This window comes from Lissotriton helveticus, chromosome 2_1 (assembly GCF_964261635.1).
Source record: "Lissotriton helveticus chromosome 2_1, aLisHel1.1, whole genome shotgun sequence".
In the NCBI taxonomy this organism is placed as follows: Eukaryota; Metazoa; Chordata; class Amphibia; order Caudata; family Salamandridae; genus Lissotriton; species Lissotriton helveticus.
Genome location: NC_136059.1, coordinates 1,619,754,448 through 1,619,778,634, shown reverse-complemented (window position 1 = coordinate 1,619,778,634; position 24,187 = coordinate 1,619,754,448).

Genomic DNA, 24,187 nt, shown 5'->3' with positions numbered 1-24,187 from the left:
AGATGACAGTAGCACCGCCTTTATCGGCCGGCTTGATAGTAATCCTATCATTGGATGATAGTGAGCGTAAGGCCAGCTGTTCATCTCTTGAGAGGTTCATGAAGGGTTTAGTCTCTGTTCTGTAGAGGTGTGTGACATCATTCTCCACGGCTGTTTCAAAAGTCAAAACCTTGGGAGGTAAGACAGCGCTGGGTGGGTTGAATGAAGAGGGTTTCTTCAGTCCGGTGTTTTTGTCTTCAGTAACAGTTCCCAAGTTTGTTGGTTTAGAGAAAAAATAGTGCAGTCTTATTTTTCTAAAGAACTTGGCTAGTTCGATTTGGGCCAAGAAGGAATCTCCTTTCTGGGTTGCTACAAAACCTAAGCCTTTGTTCAAGAGGCGCTCTTCGTTAGTGGACCTCGCACCTCTTGTTTAATCTAACGCATTGGTCATCACATAATTTGCGGACCTATATATGCGTTAACCTCTGGTACTGGCCTTCGCTGTGATTGCTGTGTTACGGCGGGGGACCTACAACAAAACCCTCTTGCGATGCAATGGGGGACACCTCCTGTCTCCATGTAAACTCTATTTCTTTTCTCTTGATGAAACCGCGCTGAAAATGATTTATAATTATCTTTAGAGCGGTGCTCCTTTTACCTGCGCTGCAGCCAGGTGGGGTGAAGCCTCTCAACCAACATACATAGGTGAGTGTGTATACTAGAGCCGGTGTCCTAGTATGAGTGAATATGTTGCAATCACAGTATGTTTTGAAGTAGGAACTATCTGAGTAGGATTCATTCATGCTCATTTGTTTCTTTATTTATTTATGTGTTTGTTTGTCTCTCGTTTGGATCCAATGCTACTATGCATTAACAGTATACGGTTGAGCACGCCTGGGACTCTCAGGTGATATCTTTTTATTATTATTCACAAAGCAGTAGTGTATTTCCAACAAGGTCCTGAAGAATGCATTAGAAACTCTGTTCTATGTAATGCAGAAACATGTTGACCATTAGAAAGTGTGGGTATTATTTCAAACCCGCACTCACACCTGCCTTTTAATCTTAGGGATTGGGAGATACTAATAAATTTCTTTTTCTACCCAGTTCACCTAATTTTATCATTACCACTCACTTTTTCACCCTAATCACTATACACTGCTTTTTCATTAGCCACTAGCATTTTTTCTGTACTTCCCACTCATCACATTTTTCGGTCACGGTAACAACTGACCGGCCGTTTCGTCTCCTGGGTAAGGAGAACCCAAATGATGACAAAGAGGGCGGTACAGTGTGGCTTCTGATGGGAACTATATTTCTCTCCATGTGCTCTTGAGCCTTGATTAGGCCTGCAGTTACCAACTATTTCTCACTGGTGTTATTTTGCGTAGTCTTGGTGTTGTGATCCAATCTGTTTGACTTACTTATATGATTTCAGACCCCCAGGTATTAATTGTTGTGGTACTTTTAAACTGACCTCAGGCTTCAGCAGTGCACACGTGCAAACGCAGAAAGGGCTGCTGGCCTCTAAACTGCCATGTGCTATTATACTCTAGGGACTTAAAGGTAGTTCTAATCCCCCTGCCCTATTATGTACTAGGGCCTTATAGGAGAGGTCATGCCAATCATAGGGCTACCCTAACCCATAGTGCACCCTAGTGTATGTAGGTGTTTTCACAGTATCTTTAGGTGTGTCTTTCAGAATAGCACTGGCCCTGTGCCTATTTAGGCAGAGGCCAGGGTCAGTCAGAGTCAGGTACCACCAGTACCAGTCAGCAAAACATTGGGGAGTGCCCAGGGCTTAAGAAGCAGAAACTCAGAATTGTAAACATAACACATGCCTGAAAATGGCTGGAGAGCAGGAATGCAGCAGCAGGTATTTTTTAAACCATAATGTACTTGCAAACACAACGCCCCCCCACCCTAAGTCAGTGACCTTTGTTTGCTTGGTGCATGAAGATGCAAGATTCATGTACATGTTTTTTTAACATTTGGTCGGATTACTATATGAAAATAAAAAACAATAATGCATACATGCAAACTGTGACAACATGCCTGCTTTTATCAATATTTTACTTCAAAAGTATGCGATTGTATTTGTTTAACGGGCAGTGATTTGTATAGGGTCACTGGGAAGTCCACAAGGTTGTCCCTGTCCCCTCCAGAATTTTAGTGTCTCCTACGCCCATGACAGAAACGTCATATTTTGCTACATCATTAAGTGCAGAAAAGGGGAAGGTTAAGAGAAGGACATTTGGGGGTTTCACGATCGGTTTGAAAATACCTCCTCATCACTCTAACATTTAAATATGTACAAAGAGCTGATGTGTGTTTTCAGAGTGTGAAGGGGAAGGAATTACTGAGACGCAGTAAAAGCTCAGAGGAAGCGTTATCTTCAAAATGGCAACTTCTTTCCTGTCAAGAGAAAACATTGCAAAAACGCATTACACTGGCCCATGTATCCCTAAGCTGAAAGGAATGCGAAAATAGTTCTTCCAAACAACAGATATGGCCTGAAAGTGGAACAAAACTGTGCTCAGCCGGTGCTCCTCAGCCTTCACCGGAAGTGACCTATCGGCTGCAACAACCCTTCAGGAGGCAGCAAAGAAGATCGACACTGGAGTCGGCATATGGTAAGTAGGGGGTGGGGAAGAAGTGGTTCTATTGATAACTGCAGGTCCTGCAGACAGCGCATGCACGCTGATGTTTGACCTAAAATTGCTTTAGTTAAATACTGTATCTACTATAAATGAAAGGGAAACCTGAGGATATATTGAAACAAGGAATACATAATGTTTTAAAGGAGCATAAGGGTATCTATAACCAACGGTCACACATTCAATAAATGCAAAAGAATATGGGAGTCTTCTTTTTAATTTAATCTCTTAAACCCAGCTATTTGACACACAACTCAGGCCCCTTTGGCTAGTCTTTCAGCTTCCCGCCTTTATTAGCGGCCGCAACATGATTGAATTCTTCATGTACCTCCCATGGACTGACTGTGTGCCTCCCATAGACTGGGGACGCACTGTGTTTTCTTCAGACTACAGCTTCGAGGTAACGTCAACTTTCCCTCAAGATTAGATTGCTGCAGTATTTTGGTATTCTCATATATTGCACCTTGCTTAAAATTCAATGCTGTTAGTTTTAGATCTTAAAAAAACTGTGCCTCAGACGTGTTATGGCTTACTTGACTCCTCTACTTCCCGGCATTGTTCCATTGCAAAATGTTGGTAATTCCCGATGGTGAGCAGGCGCCACTTTTGTGATAGCATAAATAGTTTTTTTCAATTGGTTCCTTTCATTCTGATTCTTGTTTTCAGGTGGGTTGGTCACCACCCTCTGATCAAGTATACCATCCACTTCTATGACAACCCTTGAGCCCCCCTCACAGGTATGTTTTAGGCCTTCACTTATCATTAAGGCCCTAAGCACTTAACGCATGCAGTCCACCTACTGTCGCTTACCCTTTCTAGGGTGTTGAAGAGCAACTTTACTGCCGGGTTTCACCCTGTAAATGGGGCAGAATTGCTGCTATGAGTTCATTTGTGACAAACAGTATTTCTCTAATTTGTATCACATATAACTGCCTGACTTTCTTCAAATGATTGTTTTGCTTATTATCACCACCCACTAACTGACTTATTAGTTAATAAATGTGATTTTAATGCTTTCATAGACATTGTGTCTGGTTCTAACTTTTTCTATTTGTTCAACGTGTAACTGTTGGCTAAAGGGACACTTATTTCTTTGAAACATTTGTTTAATTCTGTGGCAGTAAAATAGCCATTATAACATTGACATGATAACATGGATTTGATCTGCTCTTCAAGTTCAAGGCTTACCTTGGAGATCAGATTTTACCTTTCGCAATAGGTAACAGGCAACTAGTCAGTTTGTTGTGTGCTTCAAGTAAAAGGTGAGTATCAATCTTGTTACCCAATGTACTGGTGATTGCTTTGATTACCAGTATCCTACTTGCACTTGGATTAAGTATACAGTTGAGGCGCCTGTGCCTACTTACAAAATAAAGACTCTCCCATCCTTACTTTCTGTTTATTCACACCGTTAACAGTTGCACTGGAACAACAGGGTGGGAGGGAAGGACAATTAATCAAAACAAGAGTGAGTCTCGGAGTAATGCAATTACCCATGAGTAATCAAAGTATTACCCGTTTGTCTTTCTTCCTTTGATCAATTACACAGTTGACATATACCCTAAGCAAATAACACCGGTCAACTGTACAATTCTTCTAAAAGAAAAATACTTTTTTCCCAGAAATATCTGTACCATCGTTTCTTCATGGCAGACAAAAGTTTTGACCCCAAGACATCATCCACTGCATGGCCTTGCATCACCCTATACTGCTTAATAAATATAGATGGAGTTGTCAGGAGCTGATCTGCAGATTTCCATCAGAGATGCCCCCTGACATTCTGCGAACAAGGCTGACATACCTCTAGTCCACCTCTCTGAAAACCCAGGGGTGAAGGAACTCTATATTGCTTATAAACTGGGAAAATCAGAGAACTGGCCCATCTGCTCAGATTCTGGGTTGATGACTTAAGACCCTTCTTTGCTGGACTAAAATTAATGAGTAGGGAAGAAGGAAACCTGAAATCTGCCACCTTCCCCGGTACACCAAAATAGCTCTTCGAACATCCAAACAATGAAGGATGACTTCCTCTGGAGACTGGGGATCGGAAAAGGAAAATGACCTCTTGCTGAGTGTACAATCATGAATTTGTTTTAGGAATAAAGTCAGGCCCTGGACATTACACTACCCTGTCATCAAAGGCGTTAAAGAAAAGAGCTGTGCTGGAAGGGGCACCCAGTTGACTCAACCTTTGGAGCAATCAGGATCATCGGAGCCCTCTGAATCTCTTCACTCTGATTAGAAACTGCCAGGTGAAGGCGAATGAAGAGAAAGCATACAGAAGATCTCCCGGTCACTCACTGACAGGAGAAAAAACATCTATTACTAAAGCCTGGCTTCCTTGAAAAGGTTCACAGGATCAGCCACCATGTTAGTTCTAGATTCATCTCCTTGGTCATTTTGATCAAATACGACATGCCTTGTGTGATTAAATCCCAATGATGCAGGGCAAACTGAATCAGCCTTTTCAAATAGAAGCTTGCCCAGGCAACCAGGAAAATTCTTGCTGCCAAATCTGTTTGGACCCTCATCCGTGGGATGAGTTGTTGACATCAGATCCATAATATGAGATGTGATGGTGACCATGCTCATCCCTGGCAATGTCACAATGCTTTGGTCAGTGCAAAACGTGACACCCGCAAAAACATGATTCTGCTCTGGCAGCAACTGGGATTCCTTGACATTATCAGGAACCATTGACTTGTCAACATCTGCATCACCTTGCCCACATGAATGATTGTCTGCTGCAATGAAGGGGAAAACACCAGGTAATCATGTAGATAAGGGGGCATTGCTATTGCTTGCTGGTGAATTAATGCAATCAACAGTGTTTTCGTAAATGCTTTATGAACCTCAGGTATTTTTGATGATCCTCATGGATAGGAACATGCAAACAGGCATCCTGTTAATCGATTGTCACTATGAAGTCCTTGTCTGACACCAGAAGGATTATTTGTTGTAAAATGACCATCTGCTGGGCCCGTCCCCCTGCCCCCCGCTGCCCCCCGGTACCCTTTCCCACTGCCCCGCTCAAACTTGTCCAACTTGGCTCGACCTGACAGCTGGGCGGAAGAGCCCCAGGAGGGTGATGGAGATTGCTGGAGGCAAGCGCGGCCGGCTTTTAGCAAGGTACGAATTTCAATTCTGGCAATCGTCGCTGCAAACCCAATCCCTCAAAATCCCCCTCCCCCGCACCAGGCCACAAGGGGCGCAGCAGTTGCCAAGGAACACCTGACTAACAAAGTGCCCAAACTGGGCCCCTCAGAATCCACCAATCCCACAATAAAAAAAACTCATTGAGGGACTACTTTAGGAACTCAGAACCAGTGACAGCCTCCAAGAAAAAATCGAGTACCCCGAATTAGCCTCAGGCTCCCTCTCCTATGACCACAACAGCAGCGTCACATCACATTTTGGTTCAGCCTTTGATCCACACGGCCTCTGGAGGGCCCGACAGCCTGTCACCACCAAGCCAATTCTTTCTCATAGATGTCCTTGACGACAGCTGTTTACATCAGGCTCCTTGCCTGTTACCCCTTAACCAACAGCAGGCTCAAGCCGATCAGACAATTTCTCAAGCAACCACCCCTAAAGTCACATCTTCGCCAATCCTTCAACTTGCCCAGAATCCAAGTCAGTTCACCCCCACAACATTAAAAGTCCTAATTCCAACTTTATCCGATTAACAAACAGGGAGAACCAAAGTTCTGTCACCACAAGTCATGACCTAGCCGTGTGCCCACCCCCGCAATCTCAAATTGTCGCATCTAGAAAGCTCCCCAGACATTGCTGACCAAGGTGACCAAATGGTCAACCCCGAAGGGCCCAACGAGAACATAAATCGCACCCCTTTAAACTCATCATTCTTCATTAGCGATTCTAAAAAGGCCCACACCCCAGGAAAACTCTTCATCAATAGACCGTAACGACCTCTTGTCACAACTACTTCAAACTTTTCAAACCAGAGTTGCAGCACTAACTTACCACTCAGACAAAATGGACCTGCAGGTGGACCTTTTAAATACACTCGCGGTGTACACCCCCGGATTGATTAAAAACTAGAGACACTCAACTTACTCATTAAAAAAGCCCAATCCCAAGTCCAACTGGTTCAATTAGTATGCTGCTGCTCCCCCATCATTAACTCTCTTTCGTCTTTACCTCAATTTCTCTCTTCAGTATTAACTGAAATTAAGAAGGGCCACCTGATCAAGAGCCCCAGGCTCTCAGCCCGGTTCTGGGACCTTCTGTCGTGGAAGTGCAACCCTGACCTCTTTCCCTGCTTCCCATGCCGCCAGCAGACTACAAAGCAATTTTCGCCGATCCATCTCACCACCATAACAAACATCGGCTGTCGAAACGGGGGAAAAAAGACAGCGGAAGAGCCGGACAAACACATAGTGGAAACCAGAAATCTCAGTATTCGTAACCTCACAAAGACCAATCCAGAGTCATTACGGGAACAGCTAGCTACACCAAGAGCCAACCCGAGCTTGCAATCAACAGCAAACCTATCGGTGTCTCAAACTGGACTCTTACAATCGAAGAGTCATAGAGCAGGCCATCCCTAGACCTAGGGGTCCCCTTGCATCCATCAACTCAAGCAACACTCGGATCCAACCAATTTGGCAGTTCGGGCTGAACTGTTCCCATGAGGCACAGGGTCAGACTGATTTGCATATAGCCATGTCTGAACTGGGGTGGCAGAGTGGGCTAAAGAACGGTGATGGATCAAACCCAGATCTTTTGACTTGGTGTGAGTGTTTGATTGGTTCAGATGCTCCGTCCATCACCACCCCCTTTTGTACCACCTTAATCAATTCCAATCACCAGCAAATTTACAATCGGACCCTGAGTCAAGGTACGAATTTCAATTCTGGCAATCGTCGCTGCAAACCCAATCCCTCAAAAACCCCCTCCCCCGCACCAGGCCACAAGGGGCGCAGCAGTTGCCAGGGAACACCTGACTAACAAAGTGCCCAAACTGGGCCCCTCAGAATCCACCAATCCCACAATAAAAAAAAACTCATTGAGGGACTACTTTAGGAACTCAGAACCAGCGACAGCCTCCAAGAAAAAATCTAGTACCCCGAATTAGCCTCAGGCTCCCTCTCCCATGACCACAACGGCAGCGTCACATCACATTTTGGTTCAGCCTTTGATCCACACGGCCTCTGGAGGGCTCGACAGCCTGTCACCACCAACCCAATTCTTTCTCATAGATGTCCTTGACGACAGCTGTTTACATCAGGCTCCTTACCTGTTACTCCTTAACCAACAGCAGGCTCAAGTCGATCAGACAATTTCTCAAGCAACCACCCCTAAAGTCACATCTTCGCCAACCCTTCAACTTGCCCAGAATCCAAGTCAGTTCACCCCCACAACATTAAAAGTCCTAATTCCAACTTTATCCGATTAACAAACACGGAGAACCAAAGTTCTGTCACCACAAGTCATGACCTAGCCGTGTGTCCACCCCCGCAATCTCAAATTGTCGCATCTAGAAAGCTCCCCAGACATTGCTGACCAAGGTGACCAAATGGTCAACCCCGAAGGGCCCAACGAGAACATAAATCGCACCCCTTTAGACTCATCATTCTTCATTAGCGATTCTAAAAAGGCCCACAGCCCAGGAAAACTCTTCATCAATAGACCGTAACGACCTCTGGTCACAACTACTTCAAACTTTTCAAACCAGAGCTGCAGCACTAACTTACCACTCAGACAAAATGGACCTGCAGGTGGACTTTTTAAATACACTTGCGGTGTACACCCCCGGATTGATTAAAAACTAGAGACACTCAACTTACTCATTAAAAAAGCCCAAACCCAAGTCCAACTGGTTCAATTAGTATGCTGCTGCTCCCCCATCATTAACTCTCTTTCGTCTTTACCTCAATTTCTCTCTTCAGTATTAACTGAAATTAAGAAGCTACCAGTGTCAGGCCCACCTGATCATGAGCCCCAGGCTCTCAGCCCGGTTCTGGGACCTTCTGTCGTGGAAGTGCAACCCTGACCTCTTTCCCTGCTTCCCATGCCGCCAGCAGACTACAAAGCAATTTTCGCCGATCCATCTCACCACCATAACGAACATCGGCTGTCGAAACAGGGAAAATAAGACAGCGGAAGAGCCGGACAAACACATAGTGGAAACCAGAAATCTCAGTATTAGTAACCTCACAAAGATCAATCCAGAGTCATTACGGGAACAGCTAGCTACACCAAGAGCCAACCCGAGCTTGCAATCAACAGCAAACCTTTTGGTGTCTCAAACTGGACTCTTACAATCGAAGAGTCATAGAGCAGGCCATCCCTAGACCTAGGGCTCCCCTTGCATCCATCAACTCAAGCAACACTCGGATCCAACCAATTTGGCAGTTCGGGCTGGACTGTTCCCATGAGGCACAGGGTCAGACTGATTTGCATATAGCCATGTCTGAACTGGGGTGGCAGAGTGGGCTAAAGAACGGTGATGGATCAAACCCAGATCTTTTGACTGGGTGTGAGTGTTTGATTGGTTCAGATGCTCCGTCCATCACCACCCCCTTTTGTACCACCTTAATCAATTCCAATCACCAGCAAATTTACAATCGGACCCTGAGTCAAGGAACGAATTTCAATTCTGGCAATCGTCGCTGCAAACCCAATCCCTCAAAAAAATCCTCCCCCGCACCAGGCCACAAGGGGCGCAGCAGTTGCCAAGGAACACCTGACTAACAAAGTGCCCAAACTGGGCCTCTCAGAATCCACCAATCCCACAATAAAAAAAAAACTCATTGAGGGACTACTTTAGGAACTCAGAACCAGCAACAGCCTCCAAGAAAAAATCTAGTACCCCGAATTAGCCTCAGGCTCCCTCTCCCATGACCACAACAGCAGCGTCACATCACATTTTGGTTCAGCCTTTGATCCACACGGCCTCTGGAGGGCTCGACAGCCTGTCACCACCAAGCCAATTCTTTCTCATAGATGTCCTTGACGACAGCTGTTTACATCAGGCTCCTTGCCTGTTACCCCTTAACCAACAGCAGGCTCAAGTCGATCAGACAATTTCTCAAGCAACCACCCCTAAAGTCACATCTTCGCCAACCCTTCAACTTGCCCAGAATCCAAGTCAGTTCGCCCCCACAACATTTAAAGTCCTAATTCCAACTTTATCCGATTAACAAACAGGGAGAACCAAAGTTCTGTCACCACAAGTCATGACCTAGCCGTGTGTCCACCCCCGCAATCTCAAATTGTCGCATCTAGAAAGCTCCCCAGACATTGCTGACCAAGGTGACCAAATGGTCAACCCCGAAGGGCCCAACGAGAACATAAATCGCACCCCTTTAGACTCATCATTCTTCATTAGCGATTCTAAAAAGGCCCACAGCCCAGGAAAACTCTTCATCAATAGACCGTAACGACCTCTGGTCACAACTACTTCAAACTTTTCAAACCAGAGCTGCAGCACTAACTTACCACTCAGACAAAATGGACCTGCAGGTGGACCTTTTAAATACACTCGCGGTGTACACGCCCGGATTGATTAAAAACTAGAGACACTCAACTTACTCATTAAAAAAGCCCAATCCCAAGTCCAACTGGTTCAATTAGTATGCTGCTGCTCCCCCATCATTAACTCTCTTTCGTCTTTACCTCAATTTCTCTCTTCAGTATTAACTGAAATTAAGAAGCTACCAGTGTCAGGGCCACCTGATCATGAGCCCCAGGCTCTCAGCCCGGTACTGGGACCTTCTGTCGTGGAAGTGCAACCCTGACCTCTTTCCCTGCTTCCCATGCCGCCAGCAGACTACAAAGCAATTTTCTCCGATCCATCTCACCACCAAAACGAACATCGGCTGTCGAAACGGGGAAAAAAGGACAGCGTAAGAGCCGGACAAACAGATAGTGGAAACCAGAAATCTCAGTATTAGTAACCTCACAAAGACCCATCCAGAGTCATTACGGGAACAGCTAGCTACACCAAGAGCCAACCCGAGCTTGCAATCAACAGCAAACCTATCGGTGTCTCAAACTGGACTCTTACAATCAAAGAGTCATAGAGCAGGCCATCCATAGACCTAGGGCTCCCCATGCATCCACCAACTCAAGCAACACTCGGATCCAACCAATTTCCAACCGAGATGCTCGCAACTGACATAGGGCACCCAGGATCTATAAACCCCCAAACGCTACTTCTGGACACCACCACTACTTGTCCACCAACAGTGAGGCTTTAACAATCCACAGCCGCTGAACATAGTTAAAGAGTTTGACGATTGGAACCCGTCAACTTCACTTAGATACCAGAAGCTGGGGGCCCTGGTCAAAAGATCCCCGCCTCAACTTCAATTTTCCATCATCAAGCATTGTCTCCTTCATCTCCCGCCACATGTATCATTAAGCAGGCACCCGAAGAAACTTTAAAGCCAATTAAGCCACCAACCACGGACGAGGTCTCTAGGCAAGTAACGAACAGCCCTGGGACCAAACTGCTGCTAACTCCATAATATGTTTCCAGAGGCCCCCACGATATCCTTAAACGAGGGAACATTCTAAGACTTTTCAAATCATTCCTGGATTTTTAGCACTTTGCAATCAAATGACCAAGTCGCCTTCGAATTTGTACCAACCACAAGTACTCAAGCAGGCAAAGCCAATCAAATCACACTAGCGTCCACAGCAATTTGCAAACTGATACAGTCAAAATCAGATCGATTTAAAACCTGGGACATAAAAATAACAACGCCCAGAGTCCCCCGTTATCCATCAATACTTGAAATCAAGTCCACACTGTTCGCACAACTTTGGCTCCCTTTTCAGTACTAAAGTCAGCAAGAAGCCGTTTGTCAGCAGCAACCCCAGATCATACATCTAACCAGCAAAATTCTGACAGGGTAGATTGGTCTTGGCCACCTGGAGCTTTATCCAGAAGTCAGAACGATTGAAAAAACCCCAATCATGGACTAACCATATGTTCCTGGAACATCAACGGACTCAGACAGAAAAAATCAATCCACAGTTACCCTTGGCCTTTTAAAGGAACATGATATTATCCTTCTACAGGAAACATGGGCAGTAGACAGTATCCCCATTGAAGGCTACCTGGAATTCACGTCCCTTGCCTCAAGACGGTCTAAGTTCAGCAGGCAGAGCAGAGGCCTTATGATTTACGCATCAACCAAACTTTCCCAACGCATCAAACAGATAAAACTTGAAGTAGACTGGGTCTCTGGAATTGTGTTGGGACGCTCATCCACTGACAACCAGTTGCTTCTTCTCAACGTTTGTATCTCACCGGGAACCATCAAGAAAAAATCCAACATGGACTGTTTGACCAACATTGTTTGCAACCTACTAAGTGAGTATGGCAGCATACCCAGCATAATCTCAGGAGACTTAAACACTAACCTTCACTGTTATCCCTCTGATGACACAGGGTTTGCTTCCTCAATGGTTCCCCCACACCTCGCTTTACAATCAATCCCCGCAGGAAATAGATCATCGGAATTGGGGGAGTACGCCGTCATCCAGCTTAGTAGTGTAGGACTCACCGTATTGAATGGGCGCTTCCACATGGACATTCCTCCCACCTGGACACGTACAGACGGCCAAATCTATTCCTTCTCTGACTTTTCTTTAGAAAACAGTGAAATACTTACTTGGATCGAGAGCTATCAAATCGCACCACACGGTGAGAGTGACCATCGACCTCAAACTCTAGCCACCAATACCCCTCGTCACCATGAACTTGCCCATACTCACTCAGGTTGCCATACAGAGAACTTAAGGCGAATGAAATGGTCGGATATTGCGGCTCTCCCTTTGATGTAAAAATGCAGAGCACTACTGCATTCATTACCGGACAAAGATTCCTCTGTCATCACTGGGTGGGCTAGCTTCATAAACCAACTATTCAAAGAAGTTCCACCCAAGAGGTGCACCCGGCATCAAGCATTCCAACTTTGCATCTCACCAGCTACAAAGAAACTAAAGACTCAACAAAACCGAGCTCTCCGTTGGTCAAGGAGAAGCCCAGGAAACAAAACTTTATTCAACAATTACAAGCAAGCTCAAACAGCCTTCAAACTCACAATAAAAAGGTAAAAACAAGCAGTCTCGGATCAGTTTTGGTTGAAGCTCATTCACGAAAGCAAGAATACCAACTCAAAGCAATTCTGGTCTCTAGTAAACAGGGGCTTACAAGGCAGAAGCGACCATGGTAGCGCAAACATCAGTGCAGACGGATGGAGCCAGTTTTTATCATCTCATTTCAGCAACTGCACTAATAAGGAGGATTACACCCACTACTACTGCCCAGCCAACTCCGTGACACCATCTCCAGAAGCCAAGGGTCCTGGTCGACCCACCCCTAAACCCCCAATTAACAACACTATTAAAGAACTAACAATAGAGGACCATGTGAAAAACAATAACATAACAACAGAGACCTCAGTGAACCCGGATGATTTAAAAAATAAGATCTCATGCTCCATAAGAAAAGCTAGAGCTGAAGGAGCCCCAGGGCCAAATGGTCTTCCTTTGGCTATGTTCAAATCAGATGTTGATCTATGGTCAGCTTACCTCGCCCGCCTGTTTCTCCACTGCAGGTTAAATAATACTATTCCAGAGTCCTGGAAAGGTGCTATCATTCACCCAATTTATAAAAGTGGGGGAAGAGAAATGACCCCAATAATTACCAAATGATAGTACTCCTCGACGTTGAGTCCAAACATTATGCCAGCATTTTATTGGAGGAGTTGTTGTCCTGGGCCAACTCATCAAAGCGCCTTCCTTTTAATCAGTCCGGCTCCATGGCCAACTTTGGTACAACGACTAACCTGCTCACCCTAACCGTCTTGATAGAGAAAGTGGCTGCTTAACAATCACAACTTCATTGCTGTTTTGTCGATTTTAAAATGGCCTTTCACCGGGTGCCCCGGGGCCTGCTGTGGCAAAAACTGAAGTCCTGGGGTATACCTCTAGCCCTTTTAAATGCCATAGTTCAACTCCACTCTGATAAATGGATTAGAATCAAGTTGGGTGAAGGCTCCAACGTTTCAAGGAAGATAGAAACCAAAAGTGGCATCAAACAATGTTGTGTGTTGGCCCCACTTCTTCTTAACTTGTTTATATCGGACTTATCCCCAACACTTAATAGCGTCAACTGCCACCCCCCAACTAGACGGAACTCGCATCAATAACCTGTTATATGCCGACGACCTGGTGCTCTTAAGCCACACAAAAGTAGGCCTACAGAGGCTACTCATCGAGCTGCTTCCCTACACTACAAGAAACTCTTTAGAGTTGAACTTGTCAAAAACAAAAACAATTTCTTTTGGGAAGCAAAAGAGGTCACAGGAGGGTGAAATTTCAACAACGTAAAGCTTGAATTAACACCCCACTACAAATTAGCCATAAACATAATCCTACAACTACTGGGAGTCAAAGAATTCTGGGGATCAAATCCCTCGCAGCCGGCGCTAAAGGCAGTCTTCAAGAAGAGCTTTCGGCAGTAGTACTTTCACTCAGTCAGGGCAACATTGTCAAGAAGGAAACACGCTTTGACAGTCATTTCTGAATTTAAAGCAGGCGCTGAGTCACCCTATTTATCAAGCACATTTGCACTTTATTGGAAACAAAAGTTTATTGCTCTGAGGGTGGGAGAATGGCCTTTTATGAAGAATCTTCCTGAACGGCGCCAACCCAGTATCAGTATAAAATGCAGGATGTGCGGCTACCATTCCGAAGCAATGGAGCACATAGTTTGCGTATGCCCTGCAATGCTCACAGCCAGACGGTCTTTACTGCGGGAAGAATGGAACAGGTTAGGAGAACGATCATGCCGTCAAACTATAATAGCCGCCTTAAACCCAGGCAACACAAAGCTGAATATTGGGCTCACTAAATTTGTTAATATAACACTAAAAATGTTGGGAGACACCAGTACCACAAATGTCCCCAATCCAGCAGTGCCAAAAACTGTTCACTGGCTCAACCACAGAATCCTTGTCTGCTAACAACTGCTGATTAGAGCCTGGCTCGTCAGTGGAACATTAATACTTTTCAGGGCAGAAGAGAGTCTAAAGAAAATATATGTTTTGTAGTTTTTAATTAGTTTTCTCTTTTTTAATTTCTATTCATGTACGAATGAATTGAAAGTGTTGTAAATTATAACAGTTATAAATAATCAAACATTAAAGTCCTATATATATATTAATATATATATATATTCACAGAAAAAAACATATGTTTCAGGGGTGTTATAGTTAGCTGGACTTTTCACTCGTACAAATACATAGAAATTCCTACGTTACGTTAGATCTGCTAACTATAACTCGCGCACCCGCAATGCACTGCTGATGATGTCACATATTACATCATTCATGACATGGTCAGTGACATCACTGATATCACTGATGGCATCTCAAATTACATCACAGATGACATCATCCAGTGAATGTGGTTTAGTTTGAAATTTAAATATTTATTATATATATACCAATCTGTATTGAAGATTGAGTGGATATATAACAGTCTGGATGGAGGATTTTGTAGCTGTCTGACTGTCTGTTTAAGTGAGTAATTAAAAGTGTCTCACTTAATACATGGATTAGTAACTAAACTATGTGAATGTGTGCATCACTGTCTCTGTTGTTATATGACCTGCTACATCAGTTGGTCACTAACTACATGAGTGTGTATATTAGTTATTGATTAGTTGGGTGAGTATTTGTATGGGTCACTGAGTTTGTGTGTGGTTGGATGGGGTGTGTGTAACTATGCATATATGTGTGAATGGTTGATTGACTTGGTGTATAGGTTTAAGAGTGCATGTGGAAACAGTTGTTTGGGTGACTGAGTGTATTTATTTGTGTGTTCATGAGCGAATATATGTTTAAGTTGTACATCTTCAACAAAGTAAAAAAATAAAAGGCATTGTATGTGAGAGTTGGTGTATATGAATAAGTATATGTAAGAGTCAGTGATTGTGAGAGTAACTATATGAATGAGTGTATGATTGTAATGGTGATTTTTTAACATATTAACTATGAGTTACTATGTGTTTGAATAAATGAGATGCTGTGTGTATAATTGTGTAAGTGAGTAAATGTAAGTGTGATTAATTTTTTTCACAAGAGAGTAGGATGACTGCGTAACCGACTAATATGACTGCTGATGTGTCAATGGCTATATATGTGTATAAGTGCATTTGATAGTGTTCTATTAATTAGTGACTGCATGTATAAGTGATTCTGTTGTTGAATGGGTAGTTGTTTGTGTAGACTTAGGACTCAGTGAGTGGGTATGTAGTAACTGGTATTGGTGTGTCAATGGTTTCAAATATGGTGCTCTGTATTTTACCGTGAGTGATGAAAGGTTATACTAGTGTATGATGAGGAGTATCAGTTTGTGACGTGGATGATGTCATCAGGGATGTCATTTGAGATGTCATCAGTGATGTCATCAGTGATGTCACTGACCATGTCATGAATGATGTAATATGTGACATCATCAGCAGTGCATTACGGGTGCGCGAGTTATAGTTAGCAGAACTAACTATAACGGAGGAATTTCTATTGTTTTGTATGAGTGAAATGTCCAGCTACTTATAACACCCCTGAAACCTATGGTTTTTCTGTGAATTTCTAAGGTTTTTTAAATGCTAATTTCTAAATATAACGTCTCTGAAACCTATGGTTTTTTCAGTGAATTTCAAAGCTTTTTTGAATGCTAATTTCTAACTATATCGTCTCTGAAACCTATGGTATTTTCAGTGAATTTCAAAGCTTTTTTAAATGCTAATTTGTGAGTGTAATAGTAGTTATACCTATTTTTTGTACTGATTCAGTGTTTATTTATAAATATTGTATTCATTAAATAACATTATATATTTTTCTGAAAATTGCAAAAAAAAGGTAAAAAAAAATTCAAACTGAAATATTGTTTCTTTTTTTGTTTTATTTTTTAATTTAATATATTTATATTATTTTTTTTCCCCAAAATTTTTTTCGGAGTTGCACACCCAAAGCATACACATCACGGTGGGTGCGCGGATCCTAGCAGCCATTTTAGAAAAGTCGTGAAGGATCCACGTACGGTGTGCGACGGCTGCGTGTTTTTCAGTTACATCATATACATTTAATATTACGTGATGTGCGCGATTGGTATGCGACAAGTCCGCGACTCCTGCTCCCACGCATTCGCGACACATGCACATTACGGTACGGGATGCTTGCACGGTGGTGGGTTCCACGTGACGTCATATACGTGCTGGGGCGCCATGGGTGCGCGACTCCAGCACATTTTTTTTAATGTTCTAAAATGATATGTATGTGTCTTTAATATACATATTAGGGCAAGAGATTATATAAGATATTCATAAAAATAATATATTTGTACTTATAATAAATGTATATTATTTTGAAATATATTTTCGCGAAGTCGCGTCGGTGCGTGCTTCGTGAGCGCATAGTGCGCAGATCCCATGTGACCTAAAAAAAAGATTTAATTGATTCGGAACATTTCCCACTGTAGCTATTGAAGGACCCCACTCATTTTAATCATTCTTGTTGGAGCATCTTTAGAGAGACATCTCTTTTCCTAAAAGAACCCTTTTTGCATGTTTTTTTTCGGTGTTTTTCAAAAAATATCAAACAAAATGGCATCTGGACAGCAGCAGCAGGAGGAAGTATCTTCTGAAGAAGATTTCTTGCAGAAGGCGCCACGTCCAGAGAGGCCGGATCAGTCATGTGGAAATTCTTCACTTTTTCACCTGGAGAGAAGATAGTAAATGCGAGAAAGTTGACGTGCAAAATTTGTGACCGAGTCCTGTCAAGAGGCAGTGAAAAAAATACTCTTGTGGCAATGGATCTATGTACAAGCATCTACGGACCACACATCCTCTCAATCTTGCTCGGGAGGAAATGAGGCGAGCTGCATTGAACCCCTCACCTGCTCTGCCAAGTACGTCTGGAGCGTCCTCAGGAACACCTGCAATTGAAATTAGGTCAGAATGTGCCTTTCTCGAGCAACACTGCGTGAAGTGTAAGAAACTTATATGTTTCGGTGAGCAGTCGGTGGATGCAGTTTGTGCTGCGCAAAGCAACCATTGTTGTTAAAACATTTTTTGCTGTTTTTGGAATGATAAGTAATTCAAAAGTTTCCTGTTTTATTTGTTCTTATTTTTGTAAATTTTTTGAAAAAATACAAAATTGTTCAAAAATATTAGAAAAAAATACAAAAGAAGAAAGAAGAAAAAAAAAGTTTTTATCTGAACTACCTTATTTGGTTAAAGAAAGCACTATAATTGCAAGGTAATGTGTGAAAGTTTGGTTGAATATATGTATGCAGCATGATTTACTGAAAGAATGCATTAGTAGTGTATGGTGAATTTATAGGTGAAGATTTATGAGGAAGTACTGCAGCGTGACACTGCAAGCTCTTTAGCTGCACTGCACTGTGGCACTTCCGAAGCACAGGGATGTGACACATGTACATCAATATGTTGCAACTCTGTGCTTCCCTCTGCACTTCTGCATAAACTTCAGCCATGTGGTGACACAGGTACCCTTGCACCATGGTGCAAGGATGTATGTGTGATGCGGAGATTGTTTTTGTGCAGGAAGGGACACCTCAGTAAAGCAGGAATGAAGAATGCATTGAAAGAGGAAAAAATTAGGAGAAATGAAAACAATTCTCCTCGTTGCGCCTTGCTACACCAACTCTAGGATGGTGCAGCATTCACATACATCTCCAGATTTACGATTTCTCATAAATATGGAGAGGTGTCTTGTTCTATGAGTGTTGCGTCGGAACACCCACAGCAACACCTTTGGAACGTCCATTCAACGCAAAGTTCTGTGTATGAAGGGGACGTGTTTACATGGAGAGGAAAAACCATGCAGGGTCCTTAGGGGCGATACCACCGGTGTGTGAGTAGTGTGCGACCCCACCCCCCTTTTTGTAACTTTAAGCTCCCTTGAGCCGCCGGCTGACGAGCCTGGGACCCCGCACCTACGCGTCTGAGTGGTACTATACCTGGCAGATATTTGGCAGCCATCGGCAACCCCAAAACACGGCCTATCCCGTCTGACGAGGGGTGATACCCCGAAACACGTGTCCAGGGATGGCGAAGACAGCAGAAGATCGAAAGATGATGCATCGCGGAACACTTAACTACATTAACCAGAGTCCTTAGGGGCAATACCGCCAGTGTGTGAGTAGTGTGCGACCCCCCCCTCCTTTTGTAACTTTAAGCTCCCTTGAGCCGCTGGCTGACGAGCCTGGGATCCCGCACCTACGCGCCTGAGTGGTACTATACCTGGCAGATATTTGGCAGCCATCGGCAACCCCAAAACACGGCCTATCCCTGCTGACGAGGGGTGATACCCCGAAACACGTGTCCAGGGATGGCGAAGACAGCAGAAGATCGAAAGATGATGCATCGCGGAACACTTAACTACATTAACCAGAGTCCTTAGGGGCGATACCGCCGGTGTGTGAGTAGTGTGCGACCCCACCCCCCTTTTTGTAACTTTAAGCTCCCTTGAGCCGCCGGCTGACGAGCCTGGGACCCCGCACCTACGCGTCTGAGTGGTACTATACCTGGCAGATATTTGGCAGCCATCGGCAACCCCAAAACACGGCCTATCCCGTCTGACGAGGGGTGATACCCCGAAACACGTGTCCAGGGATGGCGAAGACAGCAGAAGATCGAAAGATGATGCATCGCGGAACACTTAACTACATTAACCAGAGTCCTTAGGGGCAATACCGCCAGTGTGTGAGTAGTGTGCGACCCCCCCCTCCTTTTGTAACTTTAAGCTCCCTTGAGCCGCTGGCTGACGAGCCTGGGATCCCGCACCTACGCGCCTGAGTGGTACTATACCTGGCAGATATTTGGCAGCCATCGGCAACCCCAAAACACGGCCTATCCCTGCTGACGAGGGGTGATACCCCGAAACACGTGTCCAGGGATGGCGAAGACAGCAGAAGATCGAAAGATGATGCATCGCGGAACACTTAACTACATTAACCAGAGTCCTTAGGGGCGATACCGCCGGTGTGTGAGTAGTGTGCGACCCCACCCCCCTTTTTGTAACTTTAAGCTCCCTTGAGCCGCCGGCTGACGAGCGTGGGACCCCGCACCTACGCGCTTGAGTGGTACTATACCTGGCAGATATTTGGCAGCCATCGGCAACCCCAAAACACGGCCTATCCCTGCTGACGAGGGGTGATACCCCGAAACACGTGTCCAGGGATGGCGAAGACAGCAAAAGATCGAAAGATGATGCATCGCGGAACACTTAACTACATTAACCAGAGTCCTTAGGGGCGATATCGCCGGTGTGTGAGTAGTGTGTGACCCCACCCCCCTTTTTGTAACTTTAAGCTCCCTTGAGCCGCCGGCTGACTAGCCTGGGACCCCGCACCTACGCGCCTGAGTGGTACTATACCTGGCAAATATTTGGCAGCCATCGGCAACCCCAAAACACGGCCTATCCCTGCTGACGAGCGGTGATACCCCGAAACACGTGTCCAGGGATGGCGAAGACAGCAAAGACAGCAGAAGATCGAAAGAGGATGCATCGCGGAACACTTAACTACATTAACCAGAGTCCTTAGGGGCGATACCGCCGGTGTGTGAGTAGTGTGCGACCCCACCCCCCTTTTTGTAACTTTAAGCTCCCTTGAGCCGCCGGCTGACGAGCCTGGGAACCCGCAACTACGTGCCTGAGTGGTACTATACCTGGCAGATATTTGGCAGCCATCGGCAACCCCAAAACACGGCCTATCCCTGCTGACGAGGGGTGATACCCCGAAACACGTGTCCAGGGATGGCGAAGACAGCGAAGACAGCAGAAGATCGAAAGATGATGCATCGCGGAACACTTAACTACATTAACCAGAGTCCTTAGGGGCGATAACGCCGGTCTGTGAGTAGTGTGCGACCCCACCCCCCTTTTTGTAACTTTAAGCTCCCTTGAGCCGCCGGCTGACGAGCCTGGGACCCCGCACCTACGCGCCTGAGTGGTACTATACCAGGCAGATATTTGGCAGCCATCGGCAACCCCAAAACACGGCCTATCCCTGCTGACGAGCGGTGATACCCCGAAACACGTGTCCAGGGATGGCGAAGACAGCGAAGACAGCAGAAGATCGAAAGATGATGCATCGCGGAACACTTAACTACATTAACCAGAGTCCTTAGGGGCGATAACGCCGGTCTGTGAGTAGTGTGCGACCCCACCCCCCTTTTTGTAACTTTAAGCTCCCTTGAGCCGCCGGCTGACGAGCCTGGGACCCCGCACCTACGCGCCTGAGTGGTACTATACCAGGCAGATATTTGGCAGCCATCGGCAACCCCAAAACACGGCCTATCCCTGCTGATGAGAGGTGATACCCCGAAACACGTGTCCAGGGATGGCGAAGACAGCGAAGACAGCAGAAGATCGAAAGATGATGCATCGCGGAATACTTAACTACATTAACCAGAGTCCTTAGGGGCGATATCGCCGGTGTGTGAGTAGTGTGCGACCCCACCCCCCCTTTTTGTAACTTTAAGCTCCCTTGAGCCGCCGGCTGACGAGCCTGGGACCCCGCACCTACGCGCCTGAGTGGTACTATACCTGGCAGATATTTGGCAGCCATCGGCAACCCCAAAACACGGCCAATCCCTGCTGAAGAGGGGTGATACCCCGAAACACGTGTCCAGGGATGGCGAAGACAGCAGAAGATCGAAAGATGATGCATCGCGGAACACTTAACTACATTAACCAGAGTCCTTAGGGGCGATACCGCCGGTGTGTGAGTAGTGTGTGACCCCACCGCCTTTTTGTAACTTTAAGCTCCCTTGAGCCGCCGGCTGACGAGCCTGGGACCCCGTACCTACGCGCCTGAGTGGTACTATACCTGGCAGATATTTGGCAGCCATCAGCAACCCCAAAACACGGCCTATCGCTGCTGACGAGGGGTGATACCCCGAAACACGTGTCCAGGGATGGCGAAGACAGCAAAGACAGCAGAAGATCGAAAGATGATGCATCGCGGAACACTTAACTACATTAACTAGAGTCCTTAGGGGCGATACCGCCGGTGTGTGAGTAGTGTGCGACCCCACCCCCCTTTTTGTAACTTTAAGCTCCCTTGAGCCGCCGGCTGACGAGCCTGGGAACCCGCAACTACGCGCCTGAGTGGTACTATACCTGGCAGATATTTGGCAGCCATCGGCAACCCCAAAACACGGCCTATCCCTGCAGACGAGGGGTGATACCCCGAAACACGTGTCCAGGGATGGCGAAGACAGCGAAGACAGCAGAAGATCGAAAGATGATGCATCGCGGAACACTTAACTACATTAACCAGAGTCCTTAGGGGCGATAACGCCGGTCTGTGAGTAGTGTGTGACCCCACCCCCCTTTTTGTAACTTTAAGCTCCCTTGAGCCGCCGGCTGACGAGCCTGGGACCCCGCACCTACGCGCCTGAGTGGTACTATACCAGGCAGATATTTGGCAGCCATCGGCAACCCCAAAACACGGCCTATCCCTGCTGATGAGGGGGGATACCCTGAAACACGTGTCCAGGGATGGCGAAGACAGCGAAGACAGCAGAAGATCGAAAGATGATGCATCGCGGAATACTTAACTACATTAACCAGAGTCCTTAGGGGCGATATCGCCGGTGTGTGAGTAGTGTGCGACCCCACCCCCCTTTTTGTAACTTTAAGCTCCCTTGAGCCGCCGGCTGACGAGCCTGGGACCCCGCACCTACGCGCCTGAGTGGTACTATACCTGGCAGATATTTGGCAGCCATCGGCAACCCCAAAACACGGCCAATCCCTGCTGAAGAAGGGTGATACCCCGAAACACGTGTCCAGGGATGGCGAAGACAGCAGAAGATCGAAAGATGATGCATCGCGGAACACTTAACTACATTAATCAGAGTCCTTAGGGGCGATACCGCCGGTGTGTGAGTAGTGTGTGACCCCACCCCCCTTTTTGTAACTTTAAGCTCCCTTGAGCCGCCGGCTGACGAGCCTGGGACCCCGTACCTACGCGCCTGAGTGGTACTATACCTGGCAGATATTTGGCAGCCATCAGCAACCCCAAAACACGGCCTATCGCTGCTGACGAGGGGTGATACCCCGAAACACGTGTCCAGGGATGGCGAAGACAGCAAAGACAGCAGAAGATCGAAAGATGATGCATCGCGGAACACTTAACTACATTAACTAGAGTCCTTAGGGGCGATACCGCCGGTGTGTGAGTAGTGTGCGACCCCACCCCCCTTTTTGTAACTTTAAGCTCCCTTGAGCCGCCGGCTGACGAGCCTGGGAACCCGCAACTACGCGCCTGAGTGGTACTATACCTGGCAGATATTTGGCAGCCATCGGCAACCCCAAAACACGGCCTATCCCTGCAGACGAGGGGTGATACCCCGAAACACGTGTCCAGGGATGGCGAAGACAGCGAAGACAGCAGAAGATCGAAAGATGATGCATCGCGGAACACTTAACTACATTAACCAGAGTCCTTAGGGGCGATAACGCCGGTCTGTGAGTAGTGTGCGACCCCACCCCCCTTTTTGTAACTTTAAGCTCCCTTGAGCCGCCGGCTGACGAGCCTGGGACCCCGCACCTACGCGCCTGAGTGGTACTATACCAGGCAGATATTTGGCAGCCATCGGCAACCTCAAAACACTGCCTATCCCTGCTGATGAGGGGTGATACCCCGAAACACGTCTCCAGGGATGGCGAAGACAGCGAAGACAGCAGAAGATCGAAAGATGATGCATCGCGGAATACTTAACTACATTAACCAGAGTCCTTAGGGGCGATATCGCCGGTGTGTGAGTAGTGTGCGACCCCACCCCCCTTTTTGTAACTTTAACTTCCCTTGAGCCGCCGGCTGACGAGCCTGGGACCCCGCACCTACGCGCCTGAGTGGTACTATACCTGGCAGACATTTGGCAGCCATCGGCAACCCCAAAACACGGCCAATCCCTGCTGAAGAGGGGTGATACCCCGAAACACGTGTCCAGGGATGGCGAAGACAGCAGAAGATCGAAAGATGATGCATCGCGGAACACTTAACTACATTAACCAGAGTCCTTAGGGGCGATACCGCCGGTGTGTGAGTAGTGTGTGACCCCACCCCCCTTTTTGTAACTTTAAGCTCCCTTGAGCCGCCGGCTGACGAGCCTGGGACCCCGTACCTACGCGCCTGAGTGGTACTATACCTGGCAGATATTTGGCAGCCATCGGCAACCCCAAAACACGGCCTATCGCTGCTGACGAGGGGTGATACCCCGAAAAACGTGTCCAGGGATGGCGAAGACAGCAAAGACAGCAGAAGATCGAAAGATGATGCATCGCGGAACACTTAACTACATTAACCAGAGTCCTTAGGGGCGATACCACCGGTGTGTGAGTAGTGTGCGACCCCACCCCCCTTTTTGTAACGTTAAGCTCCCTTGAGCCGCCGGCTGACGAGCCTGGGACCACGCACCTACGCGCCTGAGTGGTACTATACCTGGCAGATATTTGGCAGCCATCGGCAACCCC